At 37.7% G+C, this 23,545-nt stretch overlaps 1 protein-coding gene across 12 annotated transcripts in view; it reads right to left on the minus strand.

Annotated features, from left to right (window-relative positions):
- Positions 1–23,545, minus strand: part of MTMR3 (myotubularin related protein 3) — a 147,798-nt gene that overhangs the window by 93,308 nt on the left and 30,945 nt on the right. The window contains exon 2 of one of the 12 annotated variants that reach the window (XM_047698363.1): positions 1,789–1,827. The exons of the other annotated variants lie outside the window; for them this stretch is intronic. The gene's annotated coding sequence lies outside the window, so the exon portion shown is untranslated. The remainder of the gene's footprint in view (positions 1–1,788; positions 1,828–23,545) is intronic. 12 annotated transcript variants of the gene reach the window in all.

The raw sequence follows: 23,545 nt of genomic DNA on the forward strand, positions 1-23,545 counted from the left end.
ACTGAGGCCCTAGACAGGGCCAAGTTCAAGATCCCTGGCCGCCAGAAGATGCGCATCTCCAAGAAGTGGGGCTTTTACTAAGTTTAATGCAGACGAAGTTGAAGACATGGTAGCTGAAGAGCGGCTCATCCCAGATAGCTGTGGGGTCAAATACTTTCCTAACGGTGGCCAAATTAAGGGCTCTGCACTCATGAGAACCTTGGCACTGCCCCCTCCCTATTCATGCCCACCAATAAATACTACTTCCTATCAAAAAAAAAAAAAATTTATCTTCAGAAATTAATACTTGATTTACTCACTGGGAAAACAAGCAAAGGGCTTTTGCTGAAAGTAGTTTTAGCTAACCTTAATTAGCAAGCCTGAAAGGTTTATAAAGTTATTTCAAGAGTGAGGTAAGCACATGACCTCAAGTCCCAACGCAGGATCATCAATTTCAAAAGTTGATCTCTACAAGACCTCAATGTCTGAATAAAACAAAACAATCACCTCCAATACAGTCCCCTTCCCATTTTTAAGATCCAAGTTTTGTGTTATTTTATTTAAACCTATAATAAGAACAATTTGTACTGTGACACTCCTTAACCAGATCTTAAGTTAGAAAATAAAACTAGCATAAAAGTTTAAGATTTTAAATCCTAACATGGACATATTTTCTTCAAATAAAAACAGTAAAATATACACTTATATGTCAAAATTAGAAAATGTACACAATTTTTCTAAATTATCTATTGAACAGGGTGCCTGAGTGGCTCAATCAGTTAAACATCCAACTCTTCTTGGTTCTGGCTCAGGTCATGATCTCATGGGTAGTGAGACTGAGACCCCACTGCGGGGGGGGGGGGGGGGGGGGGGGGTCCACCCTCAGCAGGGAATCTGCTTGAAGATTCTCTCCCTCTGCCCCTCCAACCACTAGCCTACTCTCTCTCAGAAATAAAATTTTTAAAAATAAAATTATCTGTTGAAGAAATGACAAGGCCAGCTTCATGAGTGCACAACCTGTACAGTCACATGACTCCATGCTTGGTTTATTGTTCTGCTATAATCATTCTGAAATTCTTAATTTTTTTTTTTTGAAAAAGGAGCCCTGCAAATTATATGGCCAGTCCTAAGCAAGGAATCTATGGGGAAAAAAAGGAAAAAAAATTTTTAAACACCCATCACTCCAATGACCAAGAAAAATTTAACTCTGGGCTCACAAATCAATACAAATCTTTTTTCCTTTAAGTATGACAGAAGTGCACATATGGTTCCAAATCAGACTCAGATTTCAGAAATCTGAACATCATCAACTAGAAGAACAAGCTTTGGGAAGTTTATTCCATTATTCACAGATTTAGATCCTTTAAACACATTTATGAAATGCAATTTGATGTTTACTTCATTGAGACCCAAAAATTATATGGAGTGCTATTATTCACCAAATTTTACATTCTAAAAACTAGTATTATAAAAAAAAAACCTTCAAAGTTTTATGAAAGAAAAAAGCACACAAGCACAACAAACAAGTTGCTTCTGAGCCCCAAGACTGCTGTGATAGATCAAAGGTAAACAGTGTGTGGTAAAGAAAGGCATCTCCAGAAAAGAATGTCTTGATGCTCAGTAGGCACTCAAACAACTAAGTTTTATAGCCATGTAAATGTCAGCATTCTCCTGAGAAAAGAGATTCACCCTGCTAATAAGGGCATTATAACTTCTAGATTCAAATGAAGACAAAATACAGTAAAGCTAAAACACTAGTAATTAATGACAAGAAAGATAACAAAGATCCATTATCAGTAAGTATCTTACTTTTGTCAGCTGCAGAAGTTGAGTACTTGATATAAGGTTCTGGAAAAGGGGTAAAATACAAGCCTTTAAAATCCAAACATCATACATCAAATTCCCCAGAAAGTCTTTTAACCAAGGTAGTAATATCAAAAACATAAGCATCTTAAAACTCAAATGGAAAGGATGAGGGGGGGGCCATACTTTTTCAATATTACAATTTTATATTCTATTCAAAGAAATTAACTTGGGGGTGCCTTGGCTGGCTCTTCCAGTGGAGCATGTGCCTCCTGATCTTGGGGTTTTAAGTTCAAGCCCCACGCTGGGTGTAGAGGTTACTAAAATAAAATAAACATCTTAATTTAAGAAAAAAAAATTGGGTGGGGGGGAGCTCATCCAGGATACGAATTTTTATAAAAATTTGATAAAATAAATTAACTTGGAAAACTATAAAGAAAAGCAAGTTTTGGGACACCTGGGTGGCTTAGTTGGTTAAGTGGTTAAGCGGTTAAGCCTTCGACTCAGGTCATGATCCCAGAGTCCTGGGATGGAGTTCCAAATCAGGCTCTTTGCTCAGCGGGGAGCCTGCTTCTCTCCCTCTGCTTGCTCTGCCTGCTATTCCCCTTGCTTGTGCACGCGCGCGCTCTCTGACAAATAAATAAATACAATCTTTAAAAAAAAGAAAAAAGAAAGAAAAGCATGTTTGGGGGAATACAGGAAAATACAGAGAATTTGCCAAGGCAAATAAATGGCTATTAAATTGAAAACTGGGTGTCACTAAATAATGTTCTACTACAGATTATTATTAAATAATATATTAAATTTAATATTAAAATCTTAAACCCGTCAACACCTTCTGAGATGTTAACAAAGAAAAAAATTGGGGGCATCTGGGTGGCTCAGTGGGTTGAGCCTCTGCCTTTGGCTCCAGTTATGATCTCAGGGTCCTGGGATCAAGCCCCACTTTGGGCTCTCTACTCAGCAGGGAGCCTGCTTCCCCCCTTCTCTCTCTCTGCCTGCCTCTCTGCCTACTTATGATCTCTCTCACTCGCTGCCAAATAAATAAATTTTTTTTTTAATAAATAAAGGAAAAAATCCATTCACTCTACAGCTGAATATTTTTAAAATAACTTCAAGCTGGGCACTGCTTTCTACTCACTTCTTGAAGCCTATTTCAGCACTAAGACAATCTAAAGAAGAGAAAGTCAGGAAATCAGGTTTTCCATTAAACTCGCAGGCTCACCACCCTCCCAACTGGCAACTAGTACAGAAAAAGCCTCCAGGGAAGGAAAGAAGTCTATTTGCCCTGCATTACTGGGCTGTAAGTTTGTGTTGTTATGGGCACCAGCACAATAAAACAAATATAAGGGCAAGGAAGCAAAAAGCTGACCGGATAAGACAATCGGTCTATGTGTTCAGTATACTAATGAGACTGTAAGTACCTAAAAGTTCCCAAGCATAACCGAATACAGAGTTAAATATATGTATTTTTTATACATAAAATACACACACACACACAGAAGTATATGTATATATAAAATTATGGGGTTAGGGTACCTTGATAGAACCATAGAAGTTAAGGAATCTTTTATTCTTCTTAAATCTAATCCTTCCAAATTACAATTATAGACTACAGAATAGGAAGAATGCAAACCTATCTAAGGGATTGCAGAACAGATAGCTGATTTTGTCTCCAGCCTCTAAACTTTTCCCCAAAATAAGGGCAAGGGAAGATAAAAGATTATTCAACCAGAGAGTAAACCTAATAAGAAAGGCAAATTCTTTTGCAAAAGTCAGTATTTAAGACCACATCTCCTGCTTTTATTCCTTTATTCTACTCCCCACAGCCTGTGGCAGAGTGGAGGAATAGGATTTCCCTTTTTACTATGCACTGTCACTTCAGTGTCTGCTCTTTTAAACAAAGGCTTCAAGGGAATACTGGTATTTAAGAATTAAAAACATACACGAGCACCCTGAAGAGTGTTCTCTTTTAGGCATTCATTCACAGCTTTAGAGTCCAACAGACCTTGCCTCAAAACCTAATTCAGGCATTTATTAGTTTTATCATCTTGAGCAGGTCTCTTTTCATTAACATGTTTAACAGCAAAAATATCCTACAGTGTTATAAGTGATCCAAGACACAGAAGCAACCAGAAGTGTACCTAGCATTTAGTAATCACATACATGTTAGCTATTCCCACTAATACCCTGTTATGTATCTATAACTTAGTTACACCACACACACTCTAGGTATCTGTTTCTTGAGCTCTCAAAAGAAATATAATTATCTGTCTTGCCCAATTTCATGAGATTACTGGATAACAAACCAATATACAAAAAAAGCTACTAAAAAGTCTTCCATTATAGATCCATTACTCTGTTCACAAAAAAGCTACAGTTAAACACTACATATGGAGCTCTGTTTTATATTATAGACCTTTATAGGCTTAGTAAAACTAGTCTAAAGGAATATTTAAGTATTATTTTGTTAAACAAAACCAAAGTCTGAATAAGTACCATTATCTTCTACTTAAAAGGTAGTATTTACTGACCTGTGCCTATCACTGAGCTATGTACTTTTCATACATTATCTTATGCAATCTTCATAGGGTTGTTGTTGAGGTATTTTTCCCCACTTCAGCAAGTCTCCCAAGGATTAAGTAATCTGCCCAAGGACTAAGTAATTTGCCCAAGGTCAAAGGGCCGGTATATTTCTAGATTCTAAAACACCATGCTAGAATGGACCCTTTACCATAATGTGACATGATCACTTGAATGCTTAGTTTTAAGCATTCCCTTAGTTTTCCCCTAAAACAATGGTAAGATCTTTTCAAATTCTACAAATAAAGTACTAAAACTCAGATACTAAGGAAAAGAGACATTATAAATTTTACATGAAAATGCAAATAAAACCAGAAAGAACTTCTGAAATTACATGTACAAGAGAAAATCTGGGCTTCAGAATATCTAAACAGGGCACAAGGAAAACCAATACCTTCTTTAGATACTCCAGCATGGATAGTGATTCATTTGGTGAGATGTGTACTAAGACCTTTAGTGTACTGAGTTTAATCTTCACAAGCAAATTTACTCACTTCCATAGAGAGTAAACACAATACAAATGCCTTTATTCATACATCGACTGACCTAAAAACTTATACTATTATCGGGAAAACAGGAAGAAGAATACATGTGGCTTGGACAAGCATGTCACCTCTGTAGGAGGCAGTGATAAGGGACAACTAAAAATGCTCTGTTGAGTTTATGTATCATCTTGACACTTCATAGTGTTAGTTTACAAAGAACATTGACAGACTAAAGTCTAATTATAATTAGTACTTCTTAGTTCAAAAATTATGTTAAGATACTATAGTATAATAAATCTGGTGACAACAACCTAATGATATACAAGCCAAAGTTAGCAAGATGCATTTTAGTTTTCAAATTTCAAAACGTCTTGACCAAAAGCAAAATACACTACATTTGCATTTAATTAAGCTTAAAAACATACTAAAACTTCCTTTGATAGAGGAACCGAAGGCGGTACGTGAAATATCTTGCCAACTGTGAGGTGTATCCAAGAGCTTAGATATAAGATTATCGTTAAAATTAAACTCTAAAAATCCATAAAGGATTTCTCCATGGTTATGTAAGAGAATATCCCTACCTTATTCTTAGGAAATAAACTCCAGAGTATTCAAAGGAATTCTGCAGGGGCACAGTTCCTTCAACTTACTCTCAAAGGGTTCAGGAAAAAAATGGGGAATTATAAAGCATATGAAACAAAATGTAAACAACTGGTGAAGGGTAATGACTGGTAAATTCCTTATGTTATTTCTGTAACTTCTACTAAATCTGAAATTGTATCAAAGCAAAAAATTATTTTTTAAAATCTGACACAAATATGACAGATTAATATTATTCAACAGTCTGCAGGTACATGAACATTCATTACATAACTTGATTAATCTAGATTCTCCTTATGATTTAAAAAAATTCAATGAAAAAGAAGGTTGTACTCTAGTCCCAGGTAAAGTATATTCTGTCCATGAGGAAGGCTGCATAAGACTACACTAGAATTTTGTTATTAATCATCTATCATACAATTAAGCCTTGTTCACTTCCATGCCTTTCAGGCAATCTCTGATTATAGCATCCCTAATAGGTTAGGGATGCTACCCTGGTGCTATTTACAAGCAGAAAAAGAAACGTTTTTAAGAAGAACTTTTACTATGAAACTAAAAACAAAAACAAAGACACTATAGTGATAAAAGTCAACTGTGATTATCTCTTTGGGGTATGTACTGACTGGGAAAAAGTCTGAGTGGAGGAGAGCTGTAAGTGTTCTTTCTTTTTTTTTTTCTTTTTTTTTTTTTTTGGACAGAACGAGAGAGGGAACACAAGCAGGAGAGTGGGAGAGGGAGAAGCAGGCTCCCCACTGAGTGGGGAGCCCAAAGCAGGGCTTGATCCCAGGACCCTGGGATCATGACCTGAGCCGAAGGCAGGTGCTTAACCAACTGAGCCACTCAGGTGCCCCTAAATGTTCTATCTTAATCTGGGTGCAATTACATGGATCTATAGATATGTAAAAAGTTATCAAGCTTAAAGTTACTATACTTTATTACATGTATAATTATTTCCCAATTTTAAAATAAATTAAAACAAACTAGTGCTTTCAGAAAACAGACATTCTCAGTTCAAATCCAAAACCCACAATGCAACAGAATGACACAGATTACACTGACACTCAGATTTATAACCAGTGTCTGTAATCTTGGTTAACAGCAGTATACCTCTGAGGCGGGTTTTTTGTTTTGTTTTGTTTTGTTTGTTTAAAGAATAACCATTCCAAAATTTTAAATAGAAGGTGTTCAAAGAGATTATGCAAGGAAGAAAAGAAGAACTGGCTGTCAGGAGTTCCCAACAAATACCATGAAATCTGTAATATTATGATCTGTAACATTATGATCTTACACAAGAAATCAAGTTAGACAGATTCCCCTCTACTGTTTTATGTTTTAGTCTCAGCCACCTTGAAAAGATAAATAATGGGGCACCTGCGTGGCTCTGTTGGTTAAACATCCAACTCTTGATTTTGGCTCAGGTCATGATCTTAGGATGGTGAGATCCAGCCCTACTTCTGGCTCACACTGGGCGTGGAGCCTGCTAAAGATGGTCTCAGTCCCTCAGTCCCTCTGTCCCTCCCTCTCTCAAAAAAAAAAAAAAAAAAAAGGCTAAAAAGCATGGATTTTTCTTTTTCTCCCTTTGCAGAAACTATGGAAATAGAAAACATTTTTAAAAATATAGCTTTGGCAAGAAACTAAACACTAACACTGTGGGTGTTGTCATTCACTCAAAACAATGTCTGCAAATTCAGGACAATATAAACCAAAATCAATGTATGTAATGTATGTAATGATAAACATACATTAAGAAGCAAGTGTGGAAATAGGAAGTAGATCAGCTACTGCTATCTTCCTTCCACTGGGCTATATTTCATTACAGATTCAAGTACTGTTACCCTTATTGTGTCAGTATTTCCACAGCAGAACTGAAACAAAATTTTTTTCTAATTCAACAATGCAGTAAAGTTGCCAAGTCACCATTCAGAAAACACTCTCAAACCTAAAGAAATTTAAGAACTTTTTAGCCAAAAACATCTAGAAATTAATCATTTTTTAAAGTTCACTTTCTTAATAAACCAAATACAATGCTAAGATCAGAAGTCTACATAAGAGGTTGGGAATGACCATTTATATCAAATTTCTATAATAAGCAATGCTAATCTACAGTGACAGATCAGATTAGTGGTTTGCTGAGACTAATGGGAGGACTACTAAAGGGTATTAGGAACCTTTTCTGCAGTAATGGAAATATTCTCTATTAAGAATAGAGTGGTGATTTTATAAGCCCATATGCCTGTCAAAGTACACCAGGTGAATTCTGTTGCATATAAATTATATCTTAATAAAGCAGACTTAAAAAGTAAATACACCCAATTTAGAATTTGAAAAATGATGGGGAAATCAAATGCTAAGGAAAAAAAATTCACTGAAACTTGATTTAACTGAAAGATATCTGTATGGAAGACGATCAAGGGGATTTCCAAAGTCACTTGACCCTCACCAGCTCTACTGTCGCATACCTACCACTCCTCAAACACTTGCTCAATGCTATAAGCATTTCAGTCAAAACAGACCCTTTAAGCATTAGAGATACCTTTAAAAGTAACAAATCTGGGAGGGAAGGAATCAAGTCTGAGTAAATGGACAACAGAAAATAATGCACACTTTCCTAAAGCTATCTTACAATAACCTAAACCTCATAAGCAATCAGAAAAATACAAAATAAAAACAATGAAGATAACTATTTTCCTATATTCCAGCCACTAGATTGGCCAAAATTAAGATACCATTTACTTTCAAATACTGGAATAAACATGGAAAATGACTACTTGCATACACTTGGGTAGAAGTAAAATTGTTACAGTTAACTTTTTTGTTGTTGTTTTATTTTTTAATACAGATTTTTTTAAGATTTTATTTATTTGACAGAGATCACAAGTAGGCAGAGAGGCAGGCAGAGAGAGACAGAGGGAAGCAGGCTCCCCGCCGAGCAGAGAGCCCGATGTGGAGCTCGATCCCAGGACCCTGAGATCATGACCTGAGCTGAAGGCAGAGGCTTTAATCCACTGAGCCACCCAGGCGCCCCAGTACAGATTTATTTTTAAATAATCTCTACATTTAACACTGGGACTCAAAGTTACAACTCTGAGATCAAGAATCAAATGCTCCACCCACTAAGCTAGCCAGTCATCGCTAGTATAGCTACTTTGAAGAGCATTTTGGCAGCATATTAAAACTATAGGTACATAGGACACCTAACTGGCTGAGTCGGTAGAGCATGAACTCTCCATCCCAAGATCAAGAGTCGCAAGCTCCATGCTGGCTCATAGCTTACATTTGGCCGGGGGTGGGGGGGGCCGCCGCCCGCCTGTAGCTATGTATACCATATGACCCAGCAAATCTGTTTTGCCTTTTAAGTAATCTCTACCCCCAAAGTGGGGCTCAAATTCACAACCCTGAGTTTAAGAGTCACATGCTCTACCAACTGAGCCAGCCTGGAGCTCTAACCCAGCAAATCTATTTCTCAATACTTCAGAGTACTCACCCACTGAGAAAGGTGCTTTGAGAGAGACGTTAGTTAATTAATTAATAAAACCTTCACCGCAACAGCTAGTAAGAACAAAAGACTAAAGATAACCTAAATATCTACCAATAGAGTAACTACATGAACAAAAAATTATGTTCATATTATGGAATGTTATATAATATTTAAGCAAATATCTCTGAGACACACTGAAGAGAAAAATGATGTAGAGATGTACAGTATAGTAAAAAGAAAAAAGGTAAAGAATGCCATATATTATTTAGGGATGGATACACACACACACACACACACACACACAGAGGCATGAGGAAAAAAGCCTGTGGGGGAGGGAATGTGCTAAATTAATTATAGTGATTATCTCTAGAGAGAATAAAAAGACCAGGACTGAAAATCGCATTTAAAGGAATTTTAGCCTTATCTTTAATGTTTTAATATTTCACAAGGAGAAACTATTCACCTATAACTCACATACTGAAATTTTATTTTGGAAAGCACTAATGCAAACAAGAAATGGATATATTAGGTTTTCCTCCCTTAAATAGTTCAAACTGAGAAATATTACTATTATTTCACACAAGTTGCTGTGCCTCTATCATGCACCATATTGCATGCTACTTAGGAAGGCCCATCAATACTCAAATTTTCTCCTCTAATAAACTACTGCCACAAAGGAAGAATAACACTATTAATACACCTCAAAACCTGTAAGAGACAATGAAAAAAAAAAAAACAAAAAACAAAGATTTAAAACAAAAACTTCAGGGGTGCCCAGGTGGCTCAGTAAGTTAAGTATCTGCCTTCAGCTTAGCTCATGATCTCAGGATCCTGGGATGGAGCCTAGAGTTGGGCTCCCTGCTCAGTAGGGAATCGATTTTATCTCTCTGCCCCTCTCCTGCTTGTCCCTCTCCACCTCTCTTTCTCTCTCAAATAGACAAATAAATCTTTAAAAAGGATGGCTATTAAAAAAAAAAAAAGGATGGCTATTTTAAACAAACAGAAAATAATAAAGTTTAGGGGCACCTGGCTCACTCAGTCAGTGGAGCATGCTTCCCAATCTCGGGGTTGTGGGTTCAAGCCCCGTGTTGGGTGTAGAGATTACTTAAAATTTTAAAAAATAAATAAAGTGTTGGCTACCATGTGGAAAAATTGGAATTCTTGTGCACTGCTGGTGGGAACGTAAAATGGTGCAGCCACTGTGGAAAACAGGATGGCAACTCCTCAAAAATATTAAAACATAAAATTACCACATCATCCAGCAATTCCACTTCTGGATATATATACCCACAAGAACTGAAAAGTAGGGACCTGAACAGGTATTCATATATCCATGTTCACAGCACTGTTTACAGTAGCCAAAAGGTGGAAGCAACCCAAGTGTCCATCAATGGATGAAGGGATAAACTAAACATGGCATGTATGTACAGTGGAATATTACTCAGCCTTAACAAGGAAGGAAATTCACACACATGCTACAACATGGATGAACCAACATTACGTTGAATGAAATAAGTCAGTCACAACAGAACAAATACTGTATGATTACACTTACATGAGGTACTTAGAGTAGTCAAATTCAGAGAAACCGAAAGCAAAATGTTGTTTGCTAGGGGCTTGGGAGAGGGATGAATGGGGCATTAGTGTTTATTGGGTACAGAGTTTCAGTTAGAGAAGATGAAAAGGTTCTGAAGATAGATGGTAGGGATGGATGCACAACAATGTGAATGTACTTAATGCCACAAAACTGTACACTTAAAAATGGTTAAAATGGGGGGGGGGGCTCAGTTGGTTAAGCATTGGAGTCTTCATTTCAGCTCAGGTCATGATCTCAGGGTTGTGGCATGGAACCCCACATCAGGCTCCATACTCAGCGCAGAGTCTGCTCGAGATTCTCTCCTTCCACCCCTCACTTGTACACACACATACTCACTCTAAATATTTTTTTTTAATGGTTGAAATGATAAATTTCATATTATGTATATTTTACCACAACACTCATTCTCTCTCTCTCTCTATATATATATATGTATGCATAAGGTAAAAGTAGTAAAGTGAAATAAGAATTTCACAAAATGAAAAATGCATTAAAAAATATAAAAATCCGGGGCGCCTGGGTGGTTCAGTGGGTTAAAGCTTCTGCCTTCGGCTCAGGTCATGGTCCCAGGGTCCTGGGATCGAGCCCCACATTGGGGTCTCTGCTCAGCGGGGAGCCAGCTTTCCCCCCACCCCCCTGCCTGCTTCTCTGCCTACTTGTGATCTGTCAAATGGATAAATAAAATCTTTAAAAATATATATATATATATTAAAAAATATATATATATATATTTAAAAATATATATTTAAAAAATATATATATTTAAAAATATATATATATTAAAAATATATATATATATTTAAAAATATATATATATTAAAAATATATATATATATTTAAAAATATATATATACACACACACACACACACACACACATATATATATATATCCTAAGCTCCCCCAAAAGAAATTCCCCAAAATATTAACAGGGTGTCCATTAACAGGATGTACAAGAGGACAAAAAAAAAACAAAAACAACCACCACCACCCTGGAGTTTTTGTTACAACTCTGACTTGTAAATTTGTAAACTTTATTTTTCTCATTGAGGTACAGCTGACACACAGTGTTTCAGGTGTACAACACAGCGGTTCAACAACTCTATACCTTATGCCATGCTCACCAGCTGCCAACATACAGCACTATTAAAATATCTATGACCCATGATGTAACTTTCACCCCCACCCCCCCCACCTGCCCTGTGACTTATTCATTCCATAACTGGAAGCCTGTATACCTCCCACACCCCCTTACCCGATCCTCCTCATATTCCATTCCCCATACCTTGTGGGTATGTATATTTTTGTACATTCCCCCCATCCTCCTCCCCTCTGGCAACCATCAGTTTGTTCTCTGTATTCACAGGTCTGTTTCTGTGTACATTTTAAACCTTTAAAATAAACAATATTTAGTAAAACCTGAAGAAGTTAGTCACCCATAAATCCTCAAAAAAGAATAACAAAAGGCAAAAAAAAAATTAGAAGTGAAAATTGTAAGCTTTAGCTTTTACATTTGGTCACCATCAATCTTTAAACCAAATGCAATTTATTTCTATGCTTTATATCAAAGTCTGCACAACACATTTCTAGGGTTTTTGTTTTTTTTTAAGTAGGCTGCACACCCAAAGTGGGGCTTGAACTCACAACCCTGAGATATGGAGCTGAATGTTCAACAGACTGAGTCAGCAAGGCACCCCACTAGAGATTTACATATAAGGCTGAAAACAAAAAGATGCTTTATCCATAACAGATGTACAATACTGCTCTTGACATGATTTCCTTCACCTGTAAGATTCTTTTCCTACCATTCAAAAAGTTTAAATATCAACCATTTCTTTTTTAAGATGCAAAATATAGGCATCCAAGTGAATATAACATTCAAATATTCTAAGTACCAGTAGGTACCAAAATACACAAATTTAACAAGGTATTTCTTACTGAGTCCCATATCCAGACTTCAACTTAAGTGTCTTCTATACCTAAAGTCTTAATCTTGTATGAATTCTTTGATGGACTTAGTTTTACAAAGTAGGCTCCAACAAAATGTTATTTTCTCCAGCCAATTAATTACAGATGGTTAAGTTAGCAGAAATGAGTCACTAAGTTAGCACAATATGGAGTTATCTAATAATTTTTTTTAGCTAATAAAGACTGAGTTCCTGAGTCATCTGATTAAATTTTTATAACAAATTACCTTAATCGTAATAATAAAAGCACAGGAAAAATAAAATACACATGCAGTCATCACCTGAAATCCTAATAAAGTGAAATACATTCCAACATAGTTATACTGGATTGAATTTAATGTAGAAAAATACTTCCTACAGATTAAAACCAGGACTATAAACATGCCCAAAGGTGAATATAAGTTAACAGACCAGAAATACTTATTAAATTTCAAGAGACAAATGTCTTACAGGGCATGTATTACTATATTACAACATTAACTTTATTAACTTAAGAAAACTTCCCCTTCTCATTTTCATAACTAGCTTTCGCTTTCAACATATTTACAACTGGACAGTTTAAACCATTTTGCCAAATGTATCAGTGAGAAATCCATGCAAGATAGAAGGCCTTCTTTTTTTTTTAAGATTTTATTTATTTGACAGAGATCACAAGTAGGCAGAGAGGCAGTCAGAGAGATAGAGGGAGAAGCAGGCTCCCTGCTGAGCAGAGAGCCCAATGCGGAGCTCCATCCCAGGACCCTGGGATCATGACCTGAGCCAAAGGCAGAGGCTTTAACCCACTGAGCCACCCAGGCATCCCCCTTTTTTCTTTTTTAAACAACCCAGCAATCGCACTACTGGGTATTTACCCCAAAGATACAAATGTAGTGATCCACAGGGGCACCTGCACCCCAATATTTATAGCAGAAATACCCACAATAGCCAAACTCTGGAAAGAGCCCAAAAGATCTCCATCAACAGATGAATAAAGAAAATGTGGTGACTATATAAAACAGAATATTATGCAGCCATCAAAAATGAAATCTTGCCGGGGCGCCTGGGTGGCTCAGTGGGTTAAAGCCTCTGCCTTCGGCTCAGGTCATGATCTCAGGGTCCTGGGATCGAGCCCCACATCGGGCTCTCTGCTCAGCGGGGACCCTGCTTCCTCCTCTCTCTCTCTGCCTGCCTCTCTGCCTACTTGTGATCTCTGTCTGTCAAATAAATAAATAAAATCTTTAAAAAAAAAAATGAAATCTTGCCATTTGCAATGACGTGGATGGAACTAGAGGGTATTATGTTAAGCAATATAAGTCAAACAGAGAAAGACAATTATCATATGATCTCACTAATATGTGGAATTTAAGACATAAAAAGGATCATAGGGGAAGAGAGGAAAAAATGAAACAAGATGAAACCAGAGAGGGAGACAAACCATAAGACTCTCAATCTTAGGAAACAAACTGAGGGTTGCTGGAGGGGAGAGGGGTAGAGGGGTAGAGAGTATGGGGTGGTTGGATGATAGACACTGGGGAAGGTATGTGTTGTGGTGAGTGCTAGGTGTTGTGTGAGACTGATGAATCACAGACCTGTACCCCTGAAATATTACATTAATACACTAGCGTATTAATGTAAATACATTAATACAAATATTTTTTTTTAAAGATTTTATTTATTTGACAGAGAGAGATCACAAGTGGACAGAGAGACAAGCAGAGAGAGAGAGGAGGAAACAGGCTCCCTGCAGGACCCTGAGATCATGACCTGAGCTGAAAGCAGCAGCTTAACCCACTGAGCCACCCAGGTGCCCCAATAATATGTTTTTTTAAAAAGGAATTAACAGTTTTTTTTTTTTTAATGCCATTTACTTTTTTTTTTTCAAGGTAGACTCCACACCCAAAATGGGGCTTGAGTCTCATATTCTACCAATTGAGCCAGCCAGGCACCCCAGAATGCCATTTACTTTTAAGTATGTACACTTTTGGTTTAAAGAATAAAAATGTGACATGCTAAAGAATTAGGAGGAGGTGGGGACTATAGAAAAATTTTTTCCTCGCCAGGAAAAGAGGAAAAAAAAAACAAAAAAAGTAGGAAACACAAAATGAGGAAACTTAATGACCCAGTGACTATTAGCAAAACTATGTAGTCCTATGACATGACATTCAAAGTTATAATTTTAGATTTTAGTCTGATACTAAAATGTCTCTTGTGGGGAGAAAAGATATTCAACTGAACATAAAGACAATCTTTTCTGTGCATCCTAAAAGGCAAATAATATTGCATACCTCTACCTTTTAGAATCCATAACCAGTAGCATTTTTTTGTTGTTATTAAATTCCCTTTACCCTTAACATGTGACATGATATGATCCCTTTAAATTAACAGCTGACTGACAATTTCTTGACAGATTCTAGTAAAACCCCAATGTACCACAAGAAAGCAGAAGCCTATCGTTACCGTTCAGCATATTCTACCCACCTGACTCAAGGAAGCAACTCAAGAAAGCAACTTATACATGAATAATTCCCTACTCCTTTTCCTTTATAGGCTACAAATTGAATGAAGTCAGAGACCATGTAATCTTGCTCATGGCAGCCTCCACAAGGCCTAGGGCATAGGAGTGTCTAGTAAATAGGTGGCATTTGGTAAATATTGTATTTATAAACCTAAGCCAAATCCTACAAAGGAAATAGGTAAAACTTAAAGAGGAAGAGGTTTCAAGGCAGGGGAAATGCCTCAGAGAGATCTTACCTGTTATCAAAATGAAAATTTTTAAGTTCAAAATTAATAATACATGGAAGTTATTTTAAATTATAAAACCAACTTAGAGATGCTTAACATCATGGACTTATTTTCCAAGGTATCTATGAAGTAAAACCTTATTGTGGCACATATAGTAGACTAGTACAAGAAAGAATTATATATATTCTAAAAGTTCTAAACAGCACCAAGTGTTGAATACTTCCCTTCCCAGTTCATCTCACACCAGATAATACCAGCAATTACTAATCTTTTCTAAATTAAGCACTTAAACTCTCTGCATCAGCAACCTAAGACATTTCATGATTTTAGATTGGAAAAAGTATTTTATAATTTCAGGATTAATACGCAACTTCCCTGTGTCAAGTGATCCCTTACCAGTTATTCAAATCCCATTTAATCATTAGTAAATACCGGTACTCCTAAGATCTTCAAGCTATAAGAAGATCTTACTTATCCATGGACACAGTATATCAATTTACCCATAAATTAACTTTCTACCAAGACATAAAAGCTATAAAAGGAAAGTAAACAACAGGTATTAAATTAATGCACAATATTTTTATAATCTTCTATTTACCTAATAGTAATAACGACAATAAAATGAGGGAGGGCACTTGGATGGTGTAGTTGGTTGAGCTTCCAACTCTTGGTTCTGGCTTAGGTTGTGATGTCATGGTTGTGAAATTGAGCCCCACATCAGGCTCTGCTCAATGCAAAGTTTCCATGAGTCTCTCTCCCTGTGCCCCTTCCTCACAAGCTCATGCTTGTGCTCTCTTTCTCTAAAATAAATAAGCCTTTTTTTTTTTTTTTTTAAATGAGGGGAGGATGCCTGGGTGTCTGTCAGTTAACTGACTGCCTTTGGCTCAGGTCAAGATCCCAGGGTCCTGGGATCAAGTCCCACATTCTGCTCCCTGATTAGCAGGGAAGCCTCCTTCTCCCTCTCTTCCTGACTCGTGCTCTTTGTCTCTAATAAATGAACAAAATCTTTGGAAAAAATAATTTTAAAATATTAATAAATAAATTAAAAAGGAGGGGAAATTACTGATCATCTTTTGTCAATATTTAAATGCTAGCACTATTCTTTAAGTGGTGCCAAATTTGGCACTAAGATTTGTTCCAGTGAAATAAAGGTTCTCATGAACAAAGATGGTCTAATTTCGGGAAAATTATTTTAAGTAATCTCTACACCAAACATGGGGCTTGAGCTCATGACCCTGAAATCAAGAGTTGCATACTCTTCCAACTGAGCCAGCCACACACCCCAATTTCAGTGAAAATTAGATGGAAATTATACATTATGATTATAAAGTCTACTAGATATATGTTGCAACTTTTAATACAAATCCCAGTACAGGGGCGCCTGGGTGGCTTAGTCGGTTGAGCAACAGACAATTTCAGCTCAGGTCATAATCTCAAGAGTTGTGAGACAGAGCACTGCCTCCACTTTGAGCTAGCACGGAACCTGCTTAAGATTCTCTCTCCCTCTCCTGCCTGCATGCTTTCTCACTCTTAAAAACAAAACAAAACAAACCCCAGTACAGTGCAAATTTTTAAATCTTACAGGTGATGAGAAGTGGAAAAGAAAATAATATTAATAAGAAAACGACACTGAAGTCTGTAGTCCTAAAAAATGACCGGACTATAAAGAGATATCTTTAGCCACACAATTTTTCCTTTAAGCAATACATATGAAAATTTAATGCCTCCTTCATCTGAAAAAAGAGTCACTTAAAATCACTTTTACTCTTCTAATGTTAAAGTGGGTTCTTAAGAGGCTAATCCTCTTAATTGTTCCCATATTCTAATGAATACCAGCTTGTAAAAGCCAATACAAAATCATTTACTGAAAGTGTTAGGGTATTACAGAACAAGAACAGAATCCATAATTAATTAGTGACATTATATCTTTAAACTACAGTGGCCAGTGAGACAGTGCCAGCTATCAACTGGAGGCATTAGGAAGCAACTGGTGAAGTAGTAGATCCAGGGTACTATTTACAATCCTATTATAAAGGTTAACATTTCTTAATTTACATAAAATCCTGTAATAAATAATTAGAACATGGATATTGGCTAAGCTGGAACAGCTGCTACAAAAGGTTGCCAGCAAAATGCAATATATTAATGTAGTCAAAGGCTTTAACAGTTTTTGGTTGGTTTTTTTTTTAAAGATTTTATTTATTTATTTGACAGACAGATCACAAGCAGGCAGAGAGGCAGGCGGAGAGAGAGGAAAGGGAAGCAGGCTCCCCACCGAGCAGAAAGCCCGATGCGGAGCTCGATCCCAGGGCCCTGAGATCATGACCAGAGCCGAAGGCAGAGGCTTAACCCACTGAACCACCCAGGCGCCCCTGGTTGTTTTTATTTATTTTTTTTTAAGATTTTATTTATTTATTTGACAGAGAGAGATCATAAGCAGGCAGAGAGGCAGGCAGAGAGAGAGGAGGAAGCAGGCTCCCTGCTGAGCAGAGAGCCCGATGCGGGGCTCGATCCCAGGACCCTGAGATCATGACCTGAGCCGAAGGCAGTGGCTTAACCCACTGAGCCACCCAGGCGCCCCTACTTTTTAAGTAATCTATAACCTGGCACTTGAACTCACAACCCCAAGATCAAGAGTCACCTCATCTACTGACTGAGCCAGCCAGGTGCCCATTATAATAATAGCTTTTATCATGCAGAATCTTGCATTTCTAAAAGATTAGTCTAGCCACAATAGAGTAGGACTAGCCCTCCCACCATAACCAACTAGAACATTGGACATAATAATATATGAAACATCAGTTCTTGGATGTTCCCCTAACAGAAGGGAGACAAACTACCTGAGACCTATGACTACCTAAACTTTTTGCCCCAAAGCACTTTCCACACCCTAGCCAAAAAGGGGAAATCCAAGCAGAGCCAAAACCCAACAGAAGCTCAAATACAAGTGTCAGAAGGCTGAGGTAGCTGTAACCTATGGGGCATTCTTATGTCTTTACTTAACTAAGCTGTACATGCATAGAGTGAGAGTCCAGGAGAGTGGGTAAAGAAGAACCATTGGCACGTGGGTGGCTCAGTTAAGCATCTGCCTTTGGCTCAGGTCATGATCCCAGGACCCTGGAATCGGGCCCTTCATCAGGCTCCCGGCTCAGTGGAGAGCCCACTTCTTCCTCTCCTCTGCCAGTTCCCCTACTTGTACAGGCTCTGTCAAATAAATAAAATCTTTAAGAAGAAAAAAAAAAAAAAAAAGGGAAGAACCATTGGGTAATGAGCAACTACTTGGGTACTATAAACATAACTACCACTAGACTTTACAGACCTCTGATTCTGACCAACCAGAATAGAGAGACCCTACTGAACACTCAAGAGCATTGAGATGAGAATGCAGCAGCAGAGTTAAACTAGGCGGAGGACCAAGACTCTTTTCTTGGCCTACCTAACAAAGCTTTCTATAAAAACAAGTCTTCAAGTATTTGAATATAAAATAACTTTTTCTCTTTAAAAGATAGCTTTCTGGGGCATCTAGGTGGCTCAGTCGTTAAGCGTCTGCCTTCAGCTCAGGTCATGATCCCAGGGTCCTGGGATCGAGCCCCAAGTTGGGCTCCCTGCTCCAAGGGAAGCCTGCTTCTCCCTCTCCCACTCCCCCTGCTTGTATTCCCTCTCTGTGTCTCTCCCTGTCAAGTAAGTAAGTAAAATCTTTATAAATAAATAAAGCAAGCAAGCTTTTTTTAAAGAAAATAGAGGGATGCCTGGGTGGCTCAGTGGGTTAAGCATCTGCTTTCAGCTCAGGTCATGATCCCAGGGTCCTGGCATTCAGGCCTGCATCAGACTCCTTGCTCAGTAGGGAGCCTGTTTCTCCCTCTGCTTGTGTTGCCTCTTGACAAATAGAAATCTTAAAAAAAAAAAAAAATTAAAGCAAATATAACAACACTGAATTATGGGTTTTATAACATATCTCGTAGTAAAATGACATTAGCACAAAGACCAGGAGGAGGGAAAATGGAGACATACTACCAGAGGACTCTAATGTTATATACCAAGTAGTATAATATTTTTTTTAAAGATTTTATTTATTTATTTGACAGACAGAGATCAAAAGTACGCAGAGAAGCAGGCAGAGAGAGAGGAGGAAGCAGGCTCCCCACTGAGCAGAGAGCCCGATTCGGGGCTCTATCCCAGGACCCTGGGATCATGACCTGAGCCGAAGGCAGAGGCATTAGCCCACTGAGCCACCCAGGCGCCCCAGTATAATATTATTTAAAGGTAGACCATGATAAGTTAAAAGGGTTTACTATAGGGACGCCTGGGTGGCTCAGTGTGTGAAGCCTCTGCCTTCGGCTCAGGTCATGATCTCAGGGTCCTGGGATCGAGCCCCACATTGGGCTCTCTGCTCAGCGGGGAGCCTGCTTCTCTCTGTCTCTCTGCCTGCTGCTCTGCCTACTTGTGATCTCTCTCTCTGTGTCAAATAAATAAATAAATAAATAAATAAATAAAGGGTTTACTATACACCCTACAGCAGCTAGGCAAATAAGTACAGTTAATTTACTAATGTAGGAGATAAAGTAAATATCACAAAATACTTAATCCAAAAAAATGGTAAGAAAAGAAAAAATTAAGGATAGATGAGATGGGGGTGGTGGTGACTGGCTGGCTCCATCAGTGGAGTATGCAACTCGATCTCAGGATCATGAGTTTCAAACTCATTTGAAGCCCATGCTGGGTGTGGAGATTACGTAAAAAAAATATTTTTTTGTAATTTAAAAAAAAGGAATAGAAGAGATGAATAGTGTCGGGAAGGAACAACTTTTCCTCTTCTCTATTCAGTTCAATATTAGAGGCCTGCAAATTAAACCGAAAATGATGGCGATGGGGGAGGGGAGGTTTATTCACATGTATATGAACACACAAAAGTAGTGACTTTCTAAACAACTAAAGATGGGGCCTTTTATACTTTATTAGGAGAGGGAGGAGTTGAAAGGCTCCTATAGGAAAAACAAATGGGTTTCTAAGAGAATAAACAGAAGATAAGAACGTTTGTGATAATGTCTATGTAGGGATGAGTAGTCTTACTCATTTTTTTCTTTATGGCCATAAAAATTCCCCTGGAAGGAGGTTCATAGAAAACTCACTCCCAAATTTCTGCTTTTAGAGAGACAAGAGAAGTTCCAAGAGGGTTTCTACATTTGCTATATATCAAATATTGTCCATTTAGATTCTACCTGAAACTAATGTAATACTATGTTATCAACTATACCTCAATAATTTTTTTTTAAGATTTTATTTATTTATTTGAGAGAGAGAAAGCAAGAGGGAGCATGAGCAGGGGGAGAAGCAGAGGGAGAGGCAGAGGAGAGGCAGACTTCCCTTCTGAGCAGGGAGTCCGATGCGGGACTTGATCCCATCACCCTGGGATTATGACCTAATCCAAAGGCAGCCCTCAACGGACTAATCACCCGGTGCTCCTATACCTCAATAATCTTCTATCAATTCTGGAGGTCCCAGTGGATCCCCACAACAGAAATCAAATGTAAGATGGCAGACTTAAACCTAATCATATCAATACTTAAATGTTAATGGATCTTTGTAAAGACACTAATTAAAAGGCAGAGATTGTCAAACCAAATTTAAAAATCAAGGCCTGGGGCATGCCTGGGTGGCTCAGCTGTTACGCATCTGCTTTTTGCTCAGGTCATGATCCCAGGGTCCTGAGATGGAGCCCCGCATAGGACTCCCTGCTCCATGGGGATTCTGCTTCTCCTTCTCCCACTCCCCCTGCCTGAGTTCCCTCTCTCACTGTCTCTGTCAAATAAACAAACAAAAATCTTAAAAAAAAAAAAAATCAACCAAGGTCTATGGGGCACCTGGCTGGCTCAGTTGATGGAGCACAGAACTCTTGATCTTGGGGTTAGGAGTTTGAGCTCCAAGCTGGGTAAAGAGAGTACTTAAAAATAAAATCTTAAAAACAAAAACAAAAAAAAAAATTACCGGGAGGCACCTGGGTGGCTCAGTCATTAAGCATCTGCCTTTGGCTCAGGTCATGATCCCTGGGTCCTGAGATCAAGCCCCGCACTAGGCTACCTACTCAGTGGGAAGCCTGCTTCTCCCTCTCCCACTGCCCTTGCTTGTGTTCTCTCTCTCTCTCTCTTGCTGTGTCTCTGTCAAATAAATAAAATCTTAAAAAAAAAATACTAATTATATGCTAACCATAAGAAATACACTGTAAATATAAAGACACAGGCTGAATATAAAAGGATGGAAAAAGATACACCATGCAAATACTAGTCATAAAAAAGCTACAATAACTATATTCATATCAGACAAAGAGGTCTTAGAGATAGCAAATATTACCAAGATAGAATGGGACAAGTCATTTGTGATTGAAGAGTAAATTTACTGAGAAGACCTAACAATCCTAAAATATGTATCCCGCTAAAAACAGACCCTGAAGGAGCACCTGGACAACTCAGTCAAGCACCTGCCTTCAGCTCATGTCATGATCCTGGAGTCCTAGGACTGAGCCCTACATCGGGCTCCCTGCTCAACAGGAGAATCTATTTCTCCCCTCTACCTCTGATCCTTCCCCACCAGCTCGTGATCACTCTCTCTATCTCAAATAAATAAAATCATTTTTAAGATTTTTAAGAAGCAGGGAGAGTGAAAGAGGGAAAGGGAGAAGCTGGCTCCTCACTGAGCAGGGAGCCTGCTGCGGGCCTTGATCCCAGAACGCTAGGATCATGACCTGAGCTGAAGGCAGATGCTTAACCAACTGGGCTGTCCAGGTATCCCATAAATAAAATCTTAAAACAAACAGACCTTCAAAATACAAGAGGTAAAAACGGACAGCACTGAATCCCCAACTGTAGTTTGAGATTTCAGCACTCCTCTTTCAGTAATAGAACAAGTCGACAAAAAATATCTAAGTATATAAAAGACTCTAATAAAGGGCACATGGGTGGTTAAGCGTCCAACTCTTGATTTCAGCCTAAGTCATAATCTCAGGGTCCTGGGATCAAGCCCCCACATATGGCTCCTTCTGCTTGAGATTCTCTCTCTCCCTCTCCCTCTGTCCCCACCACTGACTCTCGAGTGGGTGCGCACTCTCTAATAAATAAATCTTAAAAAAAAAAAAAAGACTCTCATGATACTATCAACCAATAATTGATATCTACTTGCAGGATACACTTTCTTTCCTAGACATAGAATATTCACTATGTCTTCCCACAAATCTCAAATTCAAAAGATTGAAAGCTTATAGTCTGTCCTCTGATCACAATATTAAATTAGAAATCTGTAATAATATATCAAACAACCCCAAATATCTGTTAATTGAGTACATATCTAAATAATCCATAGCCAGAGAGAAATTGGAAAATATTTCAAACTAAATATAAGTATATAATATGTCAATTTGCGGTATCTAGCTAAAGCATTAGAGAAAAATTTAGATAACCATATACAAAAAGATGAACCTCAACCCTTATCTCATTCATTAAACAGACTTTACACCTTGAAGTGCTTCACAGACCTAAATGTAGAACATAGAACTATAAAGATTCCTAAAGAAAATTTAAGTAAATATTAGTGACCTTAGGTTTAGAGAAGATTCCTTAAATAGCTATAAAGGGCATTTACTATAAAGGAAAAGTGAAACAGTAGCTTAGACTTCATGGAAGTTTCTCAGTCTTTGAAAGAATCTGTTAAGAAAATGAAAAGGCAAACTACAAACTGCGAGAACATATTTACAAAACGTGTGATTTGCAAAACCTGGGATCAAGAACTCATATCCAGAATATATGAAGAATTCTTGCTACTTAAAAGACAACCTAATTTTTTTTTAATGGAGAAAAGAGTTGAAAGAGGCATTTTCAGTGAAGAAAATAAATGAATGACAAACACATAAAAGGATGATCATACGGAAATTACAAAATAAAACTACAATAAGGTATCACTACAGACCCACCAAGAATGGCTAAAATTCATATAAAGACTCACAATAACAAGTGTTAAGGATGCTGAGCTCCTGAAATTCTCATACACTGGTGGTGGGAATGTGAAGCAGTATAGCCACTTGGGAAAATAGTTTGCAGTTTTTTATAAAGCTCTAAGCATACATTTACTATACAATCCTGCAACTTCCACTCCCTAGGTATTTAACCTAGAGAAATGAAAACACATGCCCATACAAAGACCTCTATGCACATATTCATAAGAACTTTACCATAACAGCCGAAAACTAGAAACCCAAATATCCATCAATTGGTGAATAGAGGAGTTGTGGAATATCCAATGGAATACTACTTAGCAATTAAATAGAACCTTTTAATAAAAGGGATG

Source organism: Lutra lutra, chromosome 12 (genome assembly GCF_902655055.1).
Source record: "Lutra lutra chromosome 12, mLutLut1.2, whole genome shotgun sequence".
Taxonomy (NCBI): Eukaryota; Metazoa; Chordata; class Mammalia; order Carnivora; family Mustelidae; genus Lutra; species Lutra lutra.